This window comes from Malaclemys terrapin, chromosome 1 (genome assembly GCF_027887155.1).
Source record: "Malaclemys terrapin pileata isolate rMalTer1 chromosome 1, rMalTer1.hap1, whole genome shotgun sequence".
Taxonomy (NCBI): Eukaryota; Metazoa; Chordata; order Testudines; family Emydidae; genus Malaclemys; species Malaclemys terrapin.
The window spans coordinates 229206254-229211949 of record NC_071505.1 but is presented as its reverse complement, the minus strand read 5'-3'; positions in this window follow the sequence as shown (position 1 = coordinate 229211949).

Here is a 5696-nt window from a genome sequence, read left to right as displayed (position 1 = left end):
TTGTCTTGAATTGCGTTCGTTTTGGTCCATCTTTCCTTCATCAGATCTTTTACAACCTGGAAGGCTCGTTTGCTATTTTTATTATTGATACACTCTTCAATTTTAGAGCATTGTTTTACAATCCATATCTCCTTGGCTACCTTCATTCCTTTCTTGATCTTTCTGCCAATCGCTCTGTATTTATCAACTCCCTCGGTGCTGTTCTTGTCTCTCTTAAGTTCTCTTCTAATGTCACACATTTGTAGTATTTCATTTGTAACTCATGGTTTAGTCTTCTTACGATGTTTCCCAAGGATGTCCATTGCTGCCTCATTCGTTACAGCATTGAAATTGTTGGTCATTGTTTCTACATCTTCCTCTAGAGCAAGCAGTGGGGCAAATTGTCTGCCAATCACTGCTTGGAATGACTCTGCAATGTTTTGGTCTCTGAGTCTTGCTAAGTCAAACTCAGTTCTGGTGAACTTTGGCCTGATGATTTTCCTTAGTCGCAGCCAAAAATTTAGCATCACAAGGTTGTGATCACTTCCAATATCAGCACTGGGGAAGCTCCTTGCTTTCCTTCTGTTAATCCCAGAATGAAATCAGTTTTGCACCATCATGTAGTCGATCTGGCTGTGATGTAGACCATTAGGTTCATGCCACTTGATCATCTGACTGCTTTATGTGCTCCTAACGTGTTTGCAAGAACCAGATTGTTATAGCTGGCAAACTCCAAAAGTCTCAATCCTCTCTCATTGATTACCGCATTACTGAAAGGGCCGCAATAATCTCGCCAATTTGTCTGTGCGTCAGTACCCATCATAGGCACCAACTTCCCCTCTGCCCCAGGGGTGCTCGACACCACCCCCACCCATAGCCCCACCCTGCCCCACCCTCACCCTGCCCCAATTCCACCTCCTTCCCCCAAGTCCCCACCCCTGCCCCACCTCTTTACCAACTCCTCCCCATAGTGCACTACGTCCCCACTCCACCCCCTTCCTCCCAGAAAGCACTAAGCACCACAAAACAGCTGTTAGGCAGTGGGCAGAAAGTGCTGGGAGGAGTCCAGGAGGGGGTGAGGGCGGGGGGAGCTTAGCTGCCAGTGGGTGTGGAGCACCCGATAATTTTTCCCCGTGGGTGCTCCAGCCCTGCAGCACCCACGGAGTCGGCATCTATGGTACCCACTTTAGCATTCCAATCTCCCTGTACAATCAGGATATCTTTCTTGTGTACCTTATCAATGATGTCTTGGAACTGATTGTAAAAATCTTCAATTTGCTCATTGTCATAGTCTGTTGTAGGACTGCAGATTGTACCACTGTGATCTTAAATGGTGTTGCCTTTAGACAGATGGAAATAAGCCTGCTGGACATTGGGCCGCATCCTAATACTGAATTCTTGATATCTTTATGCACAAGAAATCCTATGCTGTTGACATGTTTGTCCTCTCCACTGTAATAGAGTACATGGCCTTCTTCTGTTAGTACCTCTCCAAAGTTCTTCCATCTGACCTCAGAGATTCCTAGGAGGTTGCCTGATGTATTGTTCCATTTCATAATAAGTTTTTTCAACTTCCATATTTGTCTCAATATCCTTACTTTCCATGTGGCTCTGGTGATGTTATCTCTTCCATGGATTCTCTGTGTTAGGGTTACACCCGTAGTATACTTGTCACGTGCGCCCTGGTGGGAGACGGATGGCGCGGTCATTATTAAGTCAGGCTGCAATCAATCCGGTATGGACATGCTCATCATATGGTGTGTCTTGGGCAAATTTCTAACCTGGCAGAGCCCATCCCTCTCTAGGCAGCCCCTTTTAGTTGCAGGATATGCAGGAGGACAGGGGGCCTATTCTGTCCCTGGACACACAGGGGAAATTAGGAAATGACAGAATTTAGGTTGCCTATTGTCAAGGCTGATTCCCTACTCTGTCACTTCGAGTGCAGAAGGTGGGGGCCTGCAAGGACTCTAAAAACTAATACTTGCCACTCCAGGCTTGTATTAAACTTCCAAGGTTACAGTTTTTCTCTGACCTTGGCTGGGTAGATGCTACCAAATGCAAAACCCCTTGGAACCCAGGAAGGCGCACTTGAGAATTCCTTCCTATGGGGTACCCTCAAGCCCTTTCACCCCCTTCCAGGGAAGAGATGAGAAAGGAAAACAAAGAAATCAGCTGTTACCACCAGCTAATTAAAAATATGTGCACAAACCTATTAGGACACCAAAAATCCAATCCTGTTCTTAAAAAAAGGTAATTTTTATTAAAAACAAAGAAAGAAAATACATCTGGATCTTAGTCTTTTACTAGATTTAAAAATCCCATTTATAAAAATTAAACATCAAGAATAAGCTTCTTGAGGTCCAGTTTAAAGGTTACAAACAAAATAAAAGCATTTGGGATTAGCACAGAGGAGTCCACAAGCCTCACAAAATAAAAGAAATTAACCTAATCGCATCTTTCTAGACATTTTTGATGTACTTACATATCTGAGTTTCCAAATAAGCAATTCCTAGGTATGATTCTGATTTTTCATAACTGGCCTTCAGCTTCTCCCAGCATAACTGCTGCCCTGTTCCCCTCTTCCCCGGAGAACAACAGACACAAAGGAAAAGTTTTTTTCCCAATTTTAAAAAGTTGGCTCTTTTGATCAGGTGCCCACTCCCTTCCTTTACCTATGGACTTTTTTTTTTTAACCCTTTACAGGTAAAGCAAGTAGAGAACAGCTACTAATAGGGATTTTATAGCTAACTGGCTGGCTGGGTGTCCATAAAAGGGAGCTCCCCTCCCTTCATTTATCACACCTATATTAAGACCTATTGTGTGTATGCATTGTGATACAACCTTTAATTATATGATCACATATTAATTTTACCATAGGACCCCTGCCACTTTCAGTGCCCCTTTCCAATCCAACCACATCCTATCCAACCACAGCATTTTCAAATGTGAAAAAGTGAGCATTTCACTACAGAAATAACCTGGACATTTTAAGTGACAGATTTGGAAACTAAATTCAATCCTTAAAAGGTGAAACATGGAAATTTTATTACTTCTTTAAATGCAAATCTCAAAGCAACCTAAATTGTGGAGTCACTACAACATCTGCATAATTAGAACATGACTCGCACTTGCACTGTATTTAAGGTTGAGGACAAAGGTTTTTCTAACACTACTTATAGTGATATTATATTATGCTATTTAATGTTCTGAAATATTTAGGAACAATTAAATAACCAATATAGATAATGTTACATTTTTAAGATGTGGGCTCACACGATTTAAAAGAGCAACTCTTAGTCACATGTATTTTCAAAGTTATACTTGACATTGTGGCAGAACATTTTCCAGCCTGGGAGCCTGCCTATCACTTGGGATTTGGCCCAAGCATCTCCATAAAATGCCCCAATCCTAGAGAGGTCATGTTTTGAGGCTATGTACTGACAGCCTGAGGAATTAATGTATGAGAGTCCCGTCTTCTCAAGACAAAACTGCAGATGGCAGTGATTGCAGCATCTCACTACTTGCATGGGATCAAATTCAAAAACCAATCCCTAAAAACTTGGGGGTGTGGATACATACCAGAACTTTATCTTAAGTCTTCAGACTGCTTTGAGTTTCATCTTCTTTGAGACGCCAACAGTCACAGTTGTTACCATCTCTTCCCTTGACTTCATTGGAAGAGAAAGTTTTCAAACCACTCTGTATCTTGTCTTTATAGAAACTGCCAGGCCTTAAATGAATCAACACCAACTGTAGTTTCAAAAATAAAAACTCTGATTCTAGGAAAGATTGTACAGAACTTACTACAGCCTCATGCGTCTTGCTGTATGCAATAAATAAAAAGGAAACAGATCAGCAAAAGAGCTCCAGCCCTAATGGATGGGGAAAGCCTCCTCTTGACAAAAGGAACTTGACTTTTGCTACCAATTTCAATTTTTATATCAGATCTACCTAACTTAGTACCTGGAATTGTCCAGCTTTCATTTTGTTTATTCTGTTAATTATATTCTTAAAAGTATTTTTAAAATTGTAATTAAATTGTGAGAGAATACTGACCTTTGATTGGTGATTGTTCAGGACTTCCTCTCTGGGGCCTGGTTATAGGCTGGGTAGATAGTTGTTATAACTTTGTCAAATTTTAACTGTTCAAGCTGATATTTTCCATCCCGGGTGTCTGGTATACTGGGGGAAAGGTTCAGCTAAAATGGTTCGGACATGTCTGAATATCAGATTAAGGAAAAATACATTGTTTTCCCATGTTTAAAAAGTGCTTCCATCTGTTTCATGACAATCTCTAACACCTCCATGTTTTGGAGTAGGGATTTAAAATTTGACTAGCGGGGAGGGCTGGCCTGATATCAGGAATGTGCCTTTTGCCACTTCTGTGAAAAACTTCCCAAATTTGGTAAATTTAAGCCTCTGCAAAATCTCATTTTACACATGCTCAGTGGAGACTTGTCAGAGTTTGGCAGCTAAATTCTCTGAAGACTCACAGTGCTGCAAGGGCCAAGCAGGACTTTCTCTGCGATTGCAGCTCCTGGCTGCTAGGGAACAACTGTGGTGCCAGACGCCAGAAGTGAGAGCAGGGAGCCTGCCTGCCCTGTGTTTTCAATGCTCCCCCTGCCAGAGCCCAGCATGCAGGCAAAGGAGGAAAGTGTCCGACTCAAATGTGGAGGGGTAAGTAATGGGGGCGGGGGGGGTGGCATGAAGAGATGCAGGATGGGGAAGGGGAAATAGAAGCATGTGGGGGAGCGAGGGTTAGGAGCAGGAGCTGGGAGTGGGCATAGGTGCAGGAGTAAATGGGTGCTGAAAATACAGGAGTGGGAATATGAACAAAGGGCAGCTTAAGATGATAGGAGCCAGGGACTGGGGGAAGATAGGAACAAGGAGGGAAAGTGCATTTTCACCTGGTCTCAACATTCCTGTGTTGTCTAGTAAATAGCTGTGAAAACTACTAGCAAAGTATGTGTCTCCATCCCCCTCTAGTGGCAGGGCCACATACACAAATACAACCTTCTCTTGCTGCTAGTTACTTCATTAGCTGCAGTGGTAGAGAACTGTGCTATCGAGCTAAAGATCTCAACCCTGCTGAGGAACCATGTCAGAGATCTATACAGTTCCACATAAGGAAATTTTTGAGTTTTTTTTTCTTTTTAGTTTTTGAAAATGTAGGAAATTATATTTAAAATTTACCTTACAGAATGTTAAAGTTGCAAAGTCAAGTACTGAAACGTTAGGAAATGCCAGAATTAAGGTTGCCTGTGTATTCTTGATTCACCCTCTTCTGCACATTCCTTATGACACAGTCTTTAATTACATGATCACATTGTATTTTTCCACAGGACCCCTGCCTCATTCAGTACAGATGCTGCATCTCCTCTGAGGATGAATCTGGATTTTGCAGAGAAGGAGGCTGTTGTCTGTAGTAGCCCTGCTTCATTTGCTGAAGACATTGGAAGGCGTGCAGTGCAGGAGGCAGAGGTATGAAGGAAGAGAAAGGACGGTCTCATGGTTAAGGCAGTTGAATGCTGCCCTGGAGAGCTGGATTCTAGCCCTGCCTCTGCCACAGAGTCCCTGTGTGATGCTGAGCGAATCACTTAAACCAAATGCTTCTTTGTCTGTATTTCAGATATACTTTTAAAGGAACAATACTGTATTTAGTTTTTTGTGCTGATGGGTGCTACAATGGCTGAGTAACACCCAGTATTGTAAGGCAT